Source organism: Thalassophryne amazonica, chromosome 8, assembly GCF_902500255.1.
Source record: "Thalassophryne amazonica chromosome 8, fThaAma1.1, whole genome shotgun sequence".
Taxonomy (NCBI): Eukaryota; Metazoa; Chordata; class Actinopteri; order Batrachoidiformes; family Batrachoididae; genus Thalassophryne; species Thalassophryne amazonica.
Genome location: NC_047110.1, coordinates 18,862,155 through 18,878,767, shown reverse-complemented (window position 1 = coordinate 18,878,767; position 16,613 = coordinate 18,862,155). Strand labels below are relative to the sequence as shown.

Sequence of the window (16,613 nt, the reverse complement as noted above, 5' to 3'; positions counted from 1 at the left end):
AACACTGCCTCCAGGTGGACAACAGGTGGAATGGCAAAGTGTCAAAGGCCTGTCATGTCCAACACAGGACAGAGATCTTGGACAGGAATTGTTTTTCTGAGTGGCACAAATACTTTTTGTGGCATCTTATTGTTTTGTAAATAGATGTACAAAAACCTGAAGCATTTCCTGCATTTGAATGTAAATAGTTTTATATATATATCTTTGTTGTTTACTACATTTGTACGTATGTTTTTGAAATTTACCATTCATATTTGCATTATATTTTTTATAAAAATGGTTTGCTAAACATGTTTGCGGTTTCCACAGTAAAAAAAGAAAACAAGCTTTTTTTCTATTTGGATTTTATGTTTTTGTGTTAGGTTCAGAGGTGTCAAGTAACGAAGTACAAATACTTCGTTACTGTACTTAAGTACACTTTTTAGGTATCTATACTTTACTCCATTACTTATTTTTCTGCCTACTTCCGACTTCTACTTATTACATTTTCACACAAGTATCTGTACTTTCTATTCCTTACATTTTTAAAACAAACAGCCTCGTTACTCTTGGCTTCAGCGCCGGTGGATGTGCGCTGACGCCGGAAGCTCGAGGTGCCAGCGCACATCCACCGGCGCGGCTTTACCGAGGTGCCAGCGCAGATTTATCTGACCATGGGTCCGAAGAAGGCACTGACGGCGGAGGAGGGAGACGATATCAAGAAGTCCCTGGACTTTTTGTCTGAGGAAATCTCTGTTGTTAAAATGCAGCAGAAATCCATTATGGAGCTGGTGGAAGAAGTGAAGGCTCTCCGGAACCAGAATGCCGAGAAAGACCGGCGTCTGGTGCACCTGGAGAACCATGTTGCAGAGTTGGAACAGTACACAAGGATGAACGATGTTATTATTACAGGAATTCATATTAAACCTCGATCCTACGCACGGGCGGTGTCAGAAGACAGCGGAGGGGAGGCCAGTGAGCAGGAGGCCAGCTCAGTGGAACAACAGGTGGCTGACTTCCTGCAATCTAAAGGTATTCAAATGGACTGTAATAACATTGAAGCGTGCCACCCCCTGCCCAGGAGAGAGGATGGAGACAAGCGAGCAGTTATAATGAGGTTTGTCAACAGAAAACATAAAATGGCATTGTTAAAACAGGGACAGAAACTCAAAGGAACAAACGTATTCATCAATGAACATCTGACCAAAAGAAACGCAGACATCACCAGGAAAGCTCGTCTCTTAAAAAAGCAGGGAAAAATTCAACAGACATGGACATCCAACTGCAAAACATTCATCAAACTGAATGGAACACCAGAACAAGCGAAGGTTATGGTAATCAGGAACATCAAGGAACTGGACAAATATGACCAATAAGGTATGAGGACACAAACACATCACAACACCATGACACAGACCAGAGGAACCTATTCATCTACTACATCATCTACATCTGGAGACAAGAAGGATATAACTCACAGGATTGCTGATCATGGAAAACTAGAACTGAGAACATTTAAATACACAGACCACAATGTACTGGACTTGGAGCACGATATAGACCCGGACAATAATTTATTCTCAAATATTAATGACAGTGGTTGCTATTATACAGATGAACAGTTTAATCGGATCATTAAAACGGATAACAAATTATCAGTAATCCATTTCAACAGCAGAAGTCTGTATGCAAACTTTAACATTAAAGAATATTTAAGTCAATTTTTTAAAAAAATTAACATAATTGCTATATCAGAAACATGGATCAATGAAGATAAAGGAATGGATTTTGAACCAGTCGAAGCAGTTTGCAGATTGAAGCAATGCTTCAACCTATTGTTTCGTTTATTCTTTCTTTCTTTCGCTTAATTTTCCCCCGCTAAAACCCTAAAGAGCATACTTCTGTGAGTATTATTTACCTTTTCTATGTTAAACCGACCTGTTATGGTCTTCTGAAACAGTTGATAGATGTATTTTATAACTTAAAAATGGGAGCGACGCTAACACGTTAGCATGTCTATGGCATTTTCAATGTTAAAAGTTAGCATGAAGCAGTTCCAGCTGTCTTCACGTTCGGGTGCATTTGTTTTCAAATTGTAATATTTCTTAAATTTATTTTTGTTTATATATTAATAATCTAATGATAATTATTATATACAATTTCAGAGAAAGAGAGAAAAAGAACCTGAATAGAAACACAACAGAAAATAAAATATAAAAGCAACTAACAATGAACATACATACATACATACAGAAATAAATAAGTGTTTCCTGTGAACACCTAGTGACTCTTACACCTCCATTTCATCCCTGTTTTATTTAAGTTTAATGACAGTTTGTTTCGGTCAAACCATATTGTCAATGTGTTAATTTCTTCAGTGATTTCCTCCAGAACTATCTGCCAAACTAGAAAACTGCTGCATTCTAGTAAGAGCAGAATACTACTGGAATGAATCTGAATAAGGAAAGTTTTTTTTTTTTCTCACTAAATGGATGCTGCACTCACTGCAGTTTATTGTCTGGAATAGTCTTAGATTGCATTTCAGAGCTTCTAGAATTGAAACATTTTCGTGCAGGTGGTGTTGGGGGGTAATTTTGGGTCTTGGGCCACATGTAGAACGAATCAGTTTTTAAATTAAGCTTTCAATTCATATAGTGGCATCTACTTTTTTTTTTTTTTTTTTTTTTTTTAAAGGTTACTTTATACTTTTATACTTTAAGTAGGTTTTGGAGCACATACTTTTTCACTTTTACTTGAGTAAAGAGGTCAAGTTGATACTTCAGCTTTTACCAGAGTGTTTTTAAACTGCAGTATCTATACTTCTACTTAAGTAACAAATGTGTATACTTTTGACACCACTGGTTAGGTTAGCTTCACTATGTTAATACAGTATGTCCGAATGAAAGAAAAACTGTAAAGTCACACAAGTGAAGTTGTGCTGAGGAAAAAAAGACACCAAAGAAGGCAACATAAACAGTTTCTTTAAGATAAGTTATAAACATAAAACTGAGTAATGACCCCATGTCTTTCTCACAGCACTCCACCAACTCCTATAGGAGACACCTCTTTACAACTTTTCCGCCCCTCATCCCCCCATTGACATCCACCACAGATTCTGTCACATCTTCAGTGCCTCAGACTGGACTACAAATCACAGTTAGCCAGGTGATGAGAGAGCTGGAGAGACTAAACCAGGGGAAAACTGCTGGACCAAAGGGTATCAGCCCTTGGGTGCTGAAGGTGTGTTCTGGCCAGCTCTGTGGAGTACTCCAGCATCTCTTCAACCTGAACCTTCACCTTCAGAAAATTCCAGTGCTGTGGAAAACATCCTTCCTGGTCTCAGTGCCTAAGTGACTCCTTATGAGAGAGACTGGTCCTGTCACACCTCAGATCACTGGTGTTCTCAACACAAGATCCCCTGCAGTTTGCAAATCAGCCCCATCTAGGTGTGGATGATACCGTAATATATCTGCCTCATAAGGCTTACTCTGCCCTAGACAACCCCGACACCACAGTCCGCGTCATGTTCTTTGATTTCTCCAGTGCCTTTAACACCATCCAGCCTATTTTGCTGAAGGTAAAACTGGAGAAAATGCAGGTTGATGCTGCCCTGGTCACATGGCTCACTGACTATCTGACGGGCAGACCACAGCTCATGAGGCTTCAGAGTTGTGTGTCTGAGCATCTTATTAGTTACATCGGGGACCCCCAAGGAACTGTGCTAGCCCCCTTCCTTTTCACCACACTACACTAATACACTGCAGACTTTAAATACTGCACTGAGTCATGTCATCTATAGAAATTTTCTAATGATATGGCCGTAGTTGGGTGTGTGGAAAAATGGTTGGGAGGATGAGTATAAGGACCTGGTTGACCAGTTTGTGAGGTGGTGTGGGGAGAACCACCTGCATCTCAATGTGGCAAAGATGGAGATGGATTTCAGGAAGAGCAAACCTCTTCCTTTTTCCCCGTCTGCATCAGTGGGACTGATGTGGAAATAGTCCCATCATAAGTATCTGGGTATCTACCTGAACAATAAATTGCAGTGGTCTACAAACACAAGAAGGGCCTGAGCCAGCTTTGCATCATAAGGAGGCCCAGATCCTTTAGTGTATGTAACAGGATGCTCCAGATGTTCCATCAGTCTGTTGTTACGATCATCATCTACTTTGCTGTGGTCTGCTGGGGCACAGGCGTCAAAGCAAAGGATGGCAACAGACTGAATAAACTGGTCAAAAAGGCAGGGTCTGTTTTTGGCTCCAAGCTTGCCAACCTGGAGGTAGAGTGATTGAGGACAGAATGCTGGCTAAACTGCTGGCAAGTAAGGACAATGCCCCCCCCACACACACACAAAACACTGGACAATCTTAAGAGCAGCTTTTGCAACAGACTCAATACAACCACGTTGTCTCAGGGAACAAACAATACAGGAGATTGTTCCTGCCCAGTGCCATCAGACTCTTTAATACATTTGCCTCTCCTAGACCCGTTGTTATATGTCGGACGCAGCCCGGAGAACCGACCAGCGTTTGAAGGACCCAGTATAAAATAAGCAGAGCACGGTACAAAGGATAACAGAGTTTAATAAACATAACAGTGATGTGAAAAAATCTAAAAGTGCACGGTCTGGCGTGGTGGATTGCGGTGCGCTCCCAGCAGCGCTAACGGTCCGGAGCCAGAACCAATTCGGACCCAAGGACCCCGCCGACACCCCCCAGGTGGCCGCGACAAACCGAGTCTGTGAAAGAAGGAATCATTATGTGAGTCCACACTCAACACACAGAGAGACCACACCAAACAGCAAACACTTCCTGGCTTAATTGCAAATCAGCTTCCCACCCTGCAGGCACAGAACACCCTGTTCACAAAACTCCACTGCAGTGGAAGCTGATTTAAATGACCAACATACAGCTCAATATAATAAGGTGTGAGGGACACCACATTTACTGACTGTATAAATGTTAGTCACAAAATCTAACGTACCTCAGGAAGTGTGCTGACGAGCATGAGACCTCACCCTCTCCTCTTTCACAGACCATGCATCAAACCTGGACGTTCTCTGCATCCACTGATGATGAGATGGCTCACGAGACGACGATCTCACCCGTCTGGTCACAAGGTCGAGTCTCTGGCAAATACACACTGTGTACTCCAGTCTTAAATGCCACCATGTTCCAATCCATTGTAGATGCACCACAGCTGTGAGTCCTGACGAGCCGCAGGTGATCAGCCTCAGGTGATCAGGGTGAGGTCCTGATAAACTCAGCTACACAGCCACTCAGTCCCAAATGCAAGCCACCTGGAAGGAAAAACAAAAGACAGAAACAAAAAGGCAGCCAGGCCCCCCCAGCCATACAACAGTACCCCACCCTCACGGGAAGCCTCCCAGCGACCACACAAACCTGGCCCAGGAGAAACACCCCCCTCCAGGGACCATGGCTGGAAACCGTATCCGCATTCATCTTCCAACAGAATCTTCATCTAACAGAACGGTTGATGTCTTCTCCTCTGGCTGCATCTTTGCCCTTGTTTCTATCAGTCAATTAGCATAGGTGTGGCCAGGAGTTCTTGAACCTGTGCGGTCAGCCTTTGTCCAACCATGTTCACAGTCTGATTAGTCATAAAACAAAAAAGACAAACACAAACAACCAAAACACCCCCCCCCCTCCCCAGGGGACCGTCCCATCAAACCCCGGGAAGAGGAGAAAAGAAAAACACAACCCAAACTTAAGCTTACGAATAAAAATGCTAACACCCCGCCCCCCCTCCCCAGAGGACCGTTCCATCAAACCCTGGGAAGGGGAGAAAAGAAAAACCCAAACTTAAGCTAGCAAATAAAAACACTAACACCCCCCCCCCAACGACATGTAGGGACCAACACCCCCCAGAGGACATCCCGCCAGCTCCAGGAGTAATAACCACAGCCGAGGTCCCTCTGGGATCCAATGTCACCCACGGGGACTCCCAGCGCCTCCCAGAGGACCGTTCCATCAACCCCAGGAGACGCCTCCCCTCATGACCAACGGACCCAGCCCCGGCCGTCTATGGCTAGATGGACCCACAGCCCTATCCCCCCCAGAGGACACCACAGTCAAACCCTGAGGGCGGAAACTGGGGGGAAAAACAAAAGGAGAAAAAAAAACATACAAACAAAACAACCCCAACCCCACCCCCTTGGCGCAGTGGAAACTGGAAGCACGTCCAGTGTCACCAACCGTGACTACACCCCAGAAGCCAACCGGGAGGAGTGGAACAGCGGTTATGGCAGACGGCACAAAACGGCGCCACTCCTCCGACTTCCAAACCAGCCACCAGCTGCAGGTATATCCCACTGCCCCAAACCTCAGCCACGCCGATGGCAGACGGCTCAAAGGCACGCTGAAGCCGGAGGTGGAACAGGGAATCAACAAACAAACCCCCCCCCCCCCAGGTGCAGAGGTTACCTGGGAAACGCCCAGCATAACCAAACTGCACCACTCCAGCAACGCCGACACTACGGCTCACACGGCTGGAGCCAGAGGAGAAGAGAGGGAACAAAAAGAAAATACCCCAAACCCCCCCCTCCCCTCCCGGGTGCAGAGGTTACCTGGGAAACGCCCAGCATAACCAAACTGCACCACTCCAGCAACGCCGACTCTACGGCTCACCCGGCTGGAGTCAGAGGAGAAGAGAGGGCATAACAAAAAACAAAACAAAAAAAAGGAAAAAAGAAAAAACAACCCAATTACCCCCCATCACCCCCCCAGGGGACAGTCCCATCAAACCCTGGGGAGGTGAAACTAAAAGAAATAAAAAGAAAGACTAACAGACTAACATAAAGTTGCTTGGGTCCTTTTTTGTTGCTCCAAACAGGCTGCAGGGTCACAACCCCAGACACTAATAGTGGAAAACAAAATATAAAATCCCACACAAAAACCAACTCAAAAAACACCCACACAAAATGAACTAACACAAAACAAATAAGTGATTTATACCGTCAAGCTCAAACAAATGGAACACACCTGTTCCAACTTAAGAGCTTGACGGTAATGTGACTCAGTCACCAACAGAGGGAGCCAGAGTGCTAAAAATGAAAAAAACCCTTTGGTGACAGAGAAAACAAACGAGCTGCTTTTCTGTGCGCAGCTGTGTGCAACACACAACCAAAAATGTGATTCAACTAAATAACACCGGAGCTGACACAACAGACGCAGTAGCTATCATTACCCGGGGAAACGGGGCTACGACTGTAACACAGGAAGCACCGCGACCCGTGCCACAGAGCTCCGCCGTGCGTGTTCACCCATTACAGACCCACTCCTGCAGCTCCCGTTTAAACCTCTTATCCGGTCGAAGTGTGACGCGAAGCCGTCGCCAGTCACACTCCACCACGACCCACGGATAAGGCACAAACACAGGAAACACGGCTGCATGAGCGCTCAAATCAGTATTCAGTAATGGGTTCTCCAACGCGCACCATCCGGGCGGAGAGCACCCGCAACTGATCCGGATCACTTCTGAACGTCTGCTGCCGCCTTCCCGGCGCGTTACTGTCTCTGCTACCGCTGGGTCCGTGATGTTTGGCCAGAGACTACTGTTATATGTCGGACGCAGCCCGGAGAACCGACCAGCGTTTGAAGGACCCAGTATAAAATAAGCAGAGCACGGTACAAAGGATAACAGAGTTTAATAAACATAACAGTGATGTGAAAAAATATAAAAGTGCGCGGTCTGGTGTGGTGGATTTGCGGTGCGCTCCCAGCAGCGCTAACGGTCCGGAGCCAGAACCAATTCGGACCCAAGGACCCCGCCGACACCCCCCAGGTGGCCGCGACAAACCGAGTCTGTGAAAGAAGGAATCATTATGTGAGTCCACACTCAACACACAGAGAGACCACTCAAAGGTGTACAAACAGCAAACACTTCCTGGCTTAATTGCAAATCAGCTTCCCACCCTGCAGGCATAGAACACCCTGTTCACAAAACTCCACTGCAGTGGAAGCTGATTTAAACAACCAACATACAGCTCAATATAATAAGGTGTGAGGGACACCACATTTACTGACTGTATAAATGTTAGTCACAAAATCTAACGTACCTCAGGAAGTGTGCTGACGAGCGTGAGACCTCACCCCCTCCTCTTTCACAGACCATGCATCAAACCTGGACGTTCTCTGCATCCACTGATGATGAGATGGCTCCCGAGACGACGATCTCACCCGTCTGGTCACAAGGTCGAGTCTCTGGCAAATACACACTGTGTACTCCAGTCTTAAATGCCACCATGTTCCAATCCATTGTAGATGCACCACAGCTGTGAGTCCTGACGAGCCGCAGGTGATCAGGGTGAGGTCCTGATAAACTCAGCTACACAGCCACTCAGTCCCAAATGCAAGCCACCTAGAGAAAAACAAAAGACAGAAACAAAAAGGCAGCCAGGCCCCCCAGCCATACAACACCCGTGGTCTCTGAACTAGACTAAAAAGCCTATATTATTTACTATTTATTTGTTGCACCCGACATAACAAAGCATGCCTTATAACACCACTGCTCCTTAATTAACACACACTCTTAAACTGTGACATCAGATCCAGTGCACTCTTGTGTTTCTACCTCAGTTTTTCTTATTGTTTTTTATTTTTCACTTTTTGAGGTACCTGGCTGCTATGAAAACTGAAATTTCCCTTCGGAGATTAATAAAGTTATCTATATACCAATGTTGCTACATTGAAAGTCACAAAAATAAAGCTTTTCATGTTTTAGTCACCTGCTGTGTGGGTTGGGTGAAGGGGAAAAGGAGTTCCACTGTGGATGTGATTGCATCTGACAAATTTACCTGGAAACCAAGCAAAATGCAGAGGTACCAAGGAGGCCTGTCATTCAGTGAGTAAAGTAAATCTCTTTCTGCAGCCTCTTTCTGAGCCTCCGTGTTTGGATTCCCAGTGTGAACTACCAACTGTGGCTCTTCATCACTCTCATTACCCTTGTAAAGAAACACAGCACAAAATAAACAGTCCATTGGTTCATCACAGTCATAAGTAAGTCAACCAAAATCACTTAAATATTCTGTGTTCTCATAAAACATTTTGTAAAATACGAACTTCAATAGCTTTTTTAACTAGTCCAGGAGGACTAGTTTCCACAAGGAAATTTTGCCCCAATCCGCACCACTTAAGGTGGCCAAAAAATATTTACGGTCCACTCTCAGTGTACCATGGCCTATACAGAAATGTATGCTAACCATTACAGAGTGGCAGCTATAGCCAGGTAGGGGTCAATGAAGGACTACATAGGGGTCAAAATTTAAAAATGCGCCAATTATATTGAAAGGTATATCGCATTATTTGTCTAATCATAAAGATTTCAAAAAGATATAGTTTGAACTATCTATGACAGAGTTCTGGAGTTAGGGGGCAAAAACAGCAAAAATGACAAAGGTCAATTTTAGCTTGTACAGGGGTAAAAAGTTCAAGTTGCTCCAATTTTGGTGAAAAGGTGTGCAAATTATTGGTTATGTAATGGCATATGCATATGATGATTACTGAACAAAGGAAAAAAGTAAAAACGTCACAAATCATCGAGAAAAGGTGCACAAATGAGCTTTTGACTTTTCCCATCAACAAAAACCGAAGCTATCATTGATCTTGACACTTTAAACGAAACACACCTGGAGCCACTGCTGGAGCAGTGTGTGTTTGCATTCTGCTGTGTGTTCCATGACTCTGCGCTGGGACAGAGCTCTGTAGCGCTTGAGTCCTGGAGAAGCTGCAAAGAGAAGCGTGTGATCAGATCCGCTGTGGAGATCTGTGCGCATGTCGGTGGATCCACCTGCTCTGGTTGCTCATCCAGAACATCGCCTTCATAATCAGAATCCTCACTGTCTGGTTTGGACTCTGACAATGCGCTGCATGCTCCATCTTGCTCCAATTAAAAAAAGCTGAAGCGCTTGCTCAACATTCATAAGACACCTCATTTTTACCAAACAAAAACACCACCACACTAACCACACACGCTAAATACTCCACCAAAATAATACACACTGCAAACACGCCAAATATTTCTCAGATCTCTCAAATACCAAAACTCTAATCGTTGTTTATACACGCAAAATGCACACGTACTCAGCGTTTTGTCGTTGCATTCAATGTAAGCGTTCTGTCGTGTGTAGCCCATGCCGCACTCCTGCCTACTTTTTTTTTTTGGCGCTGTAGAAATGCGCTCCATTCTCAAAACGGTAAAGTAAACAGCACTTAGGTTTCCAGATGTACAGCAGGGCCCACTGCTTCCTTGTCAGTGCTGGGAACATCAGATCGCAAAGTTCAGAGTCCTTCTGTGTCCCCCCCCCCCCCCCCCCCAAAAAAGTAGAAAATATTGCCATTTAAAGTCACAAGCAAACTTAAAACTTCCTGTCTCTTGTTTCAGCATTGAGAGCAAGACAGAGATAGAGAGAGATAGAGAGAAGGGAGAGAGACAGAGAGAGAGAGAGAGAGAGAGAGAGTGCTGTCTTTTCAAAACCCTGGTGTTTCTGATCACCGTGTGCTGTGGCTGACTGATAAAGCAGTCAGTCACATGCACCCGTGCACGTTTGACTACCAGTTCTCATCATGCACGGACAGTCACTGTACGTGGATCAGACACACACACATGCACGTGCTTCACCTTCTCTCCAGCTGATTCACTCTGGATAAATGCATTCAGTGTTTGGATGTGTTGTACTGCACATGCACATACAAAAGGACTGTCTCATACATGATTTAGCCACTGAAACATTGTTCAGAAAATAATGCAGCCATTTGCGCTCACACTGGGTTTTCTGTTTTTATATGTCAAACCTCTATGGATCAAAGCTGTTCACACTGTCAGAATTTGGTATGTGTTCTGTTTTATTGTACTTTTGTTTTATTTTGTGAGCTGTCAATTCTTTGGTTGTTTCTTTCTGCTTGGGTTTTCTCTGTCTCTCTCTCTTGGTGGTGGGCATTTCCCTCTGTCTAACCACACCCTGGTTCTGGTCTCTTTCCCTCACACCTGTTCTTGATTTGCAGCTCATAACCTGGGTGTATTTAAGACTCAATGTGCTCTGGTCCTTTGCCAAATCGATGCACCTTGTGCCTTCCTTCCAGCTCTTTCTTGTATCTTTGCCTTGCTTCATTTTGCCTCATCGTGTTTTTGACCACCTGCTTGTCTTTCTTGACCACGCCTCTAGCCTGATGATTATTGTACTTTTGCTCCTGTCTGACTGCCTTACCGTGTACCGACCCCAGCTAACGAACCCAGTAAAAGATTTAAGCCTACAGAGCTGTGAGTTTGTGTCCTGTATTTGTGTCCTGCCAGTTGTCATCACTAATCCTGATAGATCAATCTGGCCAACAATGGACGCAGCAGACACGAACGCTTACCAGCTGGTGGTACACCACCATAGCAAGCATTTAGCTCAGCAGGACGACCAGCTTGCAGCCCTCATCTTTGGGGTTAGTGAGGTGGCTAAATGCCAGGACACATTTATGTCCTCCGTGAGCACTCAGATGGAGCAGCTCCCAGCTACAGTAAAGCATCAGGCTACTACAGATACAGCTCCCGTTACCGCCTCACCTACGGGACTGTCAGCAGATCCACCGGTTTCTGTAGCAGCTCCGAGTTTCTGCAATCTGCTCTCTTGGCCTGAACATTTTTCTGGAGAGTCCGGGAACGTGAAGCCGTTCATCACTCAGTGCGAGTTACATTTTGAACTGATGGCAGTCCTGTTTCTGTCTGACAGAGCAAAAATTGCTTTTGTGATCTCTCACCTGTCTGGTCGAGCCACAGCGTGGGCCACCACTGAATGGAGCTGTAATTCGGCCACTTGTTCCTCTCTTTCAGCAGTCACCAGCGCATTGCAGCAGGTTTTCCAACATACTTCCCCAGGGCGTGAGGCGGCACTCTATCTGATGAGGCTGAAACAAGGCAGCCACAGGATGGCTGACTACGCTATAGACTTCCGCATCCTGGCGGCAAAAAGTGAGCGGAACCCGGCATGACACGGCGCGACATATTCATCCAGGGGCTGGCCGACCACGTTCAGGATCAGTTAATCGTAATCGACTTGCCTGAAGATTTGGATGAACTCATTGCGCTATCCATCCGGATCAACCAACGGCTGTCTGACCAACTGCGCTGGGAGACTAATCTCCACACTCAGTGCTCGTCCACGCCACCCATTTGCCCCACCACTCTCAATCATGCTGGCTCCAGCTCACCTCACCTTAGTCTGGAGGAGCCCATGCAGTTAGGGAGGACCCGTCTGACTGTAGAAGAACAAGAGTGATGCCGAGTGGAGGGGCTCTGCTATTTCTGTGGACAGTCAGGTCATTTGGTCATCAATTGTTCAGTAAAGGGTGCCCCTATGCGGCCAAGAGCGGTATTGTGGGTGAGTCAAAATTCTATTTCTTCAGCCTCCACACAGAACGAGGTATCTGTTAAATTGATTTCAGAGTATACCTCAGTATCTATTCCTGAGTTCATTTATTCTGACTCTGATGCTAATATGTTGCTGTCTTCTCTTGCCAGGTCCATCCACCTTAAATTATATAAGCTCTCGTGCCCTTTAGCGGTGCATGCGGTGGATGGCCATGGGCTGGGTCAAATTACTCATCAATCCCAATCAGTTTGCATGATCATTTCAGAAAATCATTCAGAATCCATTAGTTTTCAAATTTTTGACAATATGACTCACCTGGTAATATTGGGGCATCCCTGGTTACAATGCCATAAGCCGAGTTTAGACTAAACCAAGGGGAAAATCGAAAACAGCCAGTTTCAACTCCATGTAATTCTAATCCTGATCTTGCTGTGTTCCAGCCTGTTATCATGATGTTGCCGCTGTCTTCAGCAAAACAAAGCTAAGTCCCTGCCTCCTCACCGTGAGTAGGATTGTGCAATTGAGCTTCTCCTGGGGGCAACTCCCCCATGGGCAAAAATTATTTTCTCTTTCAGCACCAGCGCATGCCGCGATGAACGAATATATTCAAGAATCACTCGAGGCAGACTTGATCCATTCATTGTCATCACCTGTGGAAGCAGGGTTTTTCTTTGTCAAGAAAAAGGACAAGTCCCTCCGTCCCTGCATAGATTATCAGGGGCTTAATCAAATCAAATCAATTTTATTTATATAGCGCCAAATCACAACAAACAGTTGCCCCAAGGCGCTTTATATTGTAAGGCAAGGCCATATAATAATTACGGAAAAACCCCAATTGTCAAAACGACCCCCTGTGAGCAAGCACTTGGCGACAGTGGGAAGGAAAAACTCCCTTTTAACAGGAAGAAACCTCCAGCAGAACCAGGCTCAGGGAGGGGCAGTCCTCTGCTGGGACTGGTTGGGGCTGAGGGAGAGAACCAGGAAAAAGACATGCTGTGGAGGGGAGCAGAAATCAATCACTAATGATTAAATGCAGAGTGGTGCATACAGAGCAAAAAGAGAAAGAAACACTCAGTGCATCATGGGAACCCCACAGCAGTCTAAGTCTATAGCAGCATAAATAAGGGATGGTTCAGGGTCACCTGATCCAGCCCTAACTATAAGCTTTAGCAAAAAGGAAAGTTTTAAGCCTAATCTTAAAAGTAGAGAGGGTGTCTGTCTCCCTGTGTTGTGTGGGCCGCTGAAGAGGAGGTACTGCTGGCCCACCACCACAAGATGGCGCCCTGCTTGAAGTGCGGGCTTCAAGCACAAGAGGGCGTCGGCTTTGCTGGAGGTGACAGCTGTCAACAATCAACACAAGCTGTCACCCATCATCACCACTACAAAGACCGGACTGCAACTCCACCTCCTCGCCGAGAAATCAACTACCATTCAGGTAATTTCTCTGCTGCCTGACACTGTTTAACCTGAACTTCTATTTGCAGCCGTTTTCCTGGAGTGTTTCCTTATCTGGAGGATTGGCGTTTGGTGTGAAAGCGACGGCTTCGCCTCACACCCCAACTCAGATAAGTGGTTGACCAGGAGCTGCACGAGTGTGTGTAATTGGAGGTGGAGGTTTTCCCTCCTTTACTTAAGACAGACTGTGGATTACTGAGCGTGCAAACTCACACTCATCTGGACTGTCTTTGTTCTCTGCCAGCAGTACTGGGTCTGACTGCTGAAGACAGCGGCCACCTGGGGCGCAGGGCTTGGCGGCTCCGGTGTTCTTCAGCTCTGTTGGTGGTGGAAGCTGTGTGGGGATCCAGCTCTTCTCTCTCCAGGCGTCTTCTATCGTCGAGCCTGCCCACACGTCACCTGGTGTATGATTGACAGTCACCATATTGTTATTGTCTGTACGTTGTTGTGCGATTCACAACATTAAATTGTTACTTTTTGGCTTATCCATTGTCCGTTCATTAACGCCCCCTGTTGTGGGTCCGTGTCACGTCACTTTCACAACAGGATTTCTCGGCAGCGTCATGGATCCCGAGGGGCGTCAACCATCGCTTGAACAGCCAATGGGAGAGCGAGGTGCACAGGCAGGAGGCGTGTTGGGTGATCTGCAGCACATCTTAACCGCCTTCGCCGCTCGGTTGGACTTAGTTACCGAGCAGAGCAGTGTTCTCAATCGCAGGATAGAGGCTCTCACCGCCCAGGTGGAAGCGCGTGCTGCAGCACCTCCTCCTGCTGATCGTGTGCCAGAAACAGACATTCCGCTGGTCGTTCAACGACCCCCCCCACCTTCCCCTGAAGCATACATAAGCCCTCCGGAGCCGTACGGAGGCTGTGTGGAGACGTGCGTGGACTTCTTGATGCAGTGATCGCTCGTCTTTTCGCAGCGTCCCGTCATGTACGCGGCAGACACCAGCCGGGTGGCTTACGTTATAAATTTGCTTCGAGGAGAGGCACGCGCCTGGGCTACGGTGCTTTGGGAGCAGAATTCACGGCTCCTAACAGTTTATACTGAGTTTGTGAGGGAGTTCAGACAGGTGTTCGATCACCCTCATAGAGGCGAGACCGCTTCAAGCGTGCTGCTGTCGATACGGCAGGGGCGTCGGAGCGCAGCTAAGTATGCAGTCGACTTCCGCATCGCAGCAGCGCGAGCCGGCTGGAATGCTGTTGCGCTCCGCGCCGCCTTTGTAATCGGACTGTCTCTGGTTCTTAAGGAGCACCTGGTGGCGAAGGACGAGCCGCGGGATTTAGACGGGCTTATCGACCTGGTTATACGGTTAGACAACCGATTAACAGAACACCGACGGGAGCAAGACGAAGGGCGTGATCAGGCACAAGCCATCCCTCTTCCTCCCTGGTCTGAAAGGGAGCCGACTTCCCCACGCTCCACTGCCAGGGCTCTCCACGTGACAACAGCTCCCCTGACGTTGCTGACGTTGCTATGGAAATGAGCAGGGCCAAAAAACGATCAGATCAGAGACAAAGGAGGCTGATCCGTGGAGAGTGTTTTCTCTGCAGCTCTACTGAGCACACACAGAGAGAATGCCCCAAACGATCAAAACAGCAGCACTCGTCCTTAGAGAGTGGGCTAAGGGTGGGTCACAATATCCACGCGGGGAGACCCCGTAAATCTGCACGAATCCCAGTCACGATCCTGAGTGAGAATTTAACCCTTCACGCCCCAGCACTGGTGGACACGGGGTCGGAGGGAAATCTGCTGGATAGCAGATGGGCAAAGGAGGTAGGGCTCCCTCTAGTGGCATTACCGTCACCATTGTCGGTGCGGGCACTAGATGGCACCCTTCTTCCACTAATCACACACCAGACTCAGCCAGTGACATTGGTGGTGTCTGGGAATCACAGGGAGGAGATTGTGTTTTATGTAACACCTTCTACCTCCCGAGTGATTTTGGGTTTTCCATGGGTGTTAAAACACAATCCCCGGATTGATTGGACGTCTGGGGTTGTGGTTCAGTGGATTCGAAACCTGCCACCGGGAGTGTTTAGGATCCTCGGTTCCACCCGGTGTGACAGCTAAGGAGGAGGTTTTAGTCCCCCCCAATCTGGCGGCGGTGCCAGCCAAGTACCACGACCTTGCTGACGTCTTCAGCAAGGATCTGGCACTCACGCTGCCCCCGCACCGTCCGTACGATTGTGCCATTGATTTGATACCGGGCGCTGAGTACCCGTCCAGCAGGCTGTACAACCTCTCACGTCCGGAACGCCAATCAATGGAGACCTACATCCGGGACTCGTTAGCTGCCGGGTTGATCCGGAACTCCACCTCCCCGATGGGTGCTGGTTTCTTTTTTGTGGGCAAGAAGGACGGCGGACTCCGTCCATGCATTGATTACAGAGGGCTGAACGAGATCACGGTTCGCAACCGATACCCGTTACCTCTGTTGGATTCAGTGTTCACGCCCCTGCATGGAGCCCAAATTTTTACAAAATTGGATCTTAGGAATGCTTATCACCTGGTTCGGATCCGGGAGGGAGACGAGTGGAAGACGGCATTTAACACCCCGTTAGGTCACTTTGAGTACCTGGTCATGCCGTTTGGCCTCACCAATGCGCCCGCGACGTTCCAAGCATTGGTTAATGACGTCTTGCGGGACTTCCTGCATCAGTTTGTCTTCGTATATCTAGACGATATACTCATCTTTTCTCCGGATCCTGAGACCCATGTTAAGCATGTACGTCAGGTCCTACAGCGGTTGTTGGAGAACCGGCTGTTTGTGAAGGGCGAGAAGTGTGAGTTCCACCGCACTTC

At 47.0% G+C, this 16,613-nt stretch overlaps 1 long non-coding RNA gene across 1 annotated transcript; it reads left to right on the top strand.

Moving 5' to 3' along the window:
- Nucleotides 1-330: 330 nt before the first annotated feature.
- Nucleotides 331-2,921, top strand: LOC117515314. Its single transcript, XR_004562125.1, has 2 exons — nt 331-362; nt 2,846-2,921. It is a non-coding gene; the product is annotated as an uncharacterized LOC117515314 (long non-coding RNA).
- Nucleotides 2,922-16,613: the final 13,692 nt, after the last annotated feature.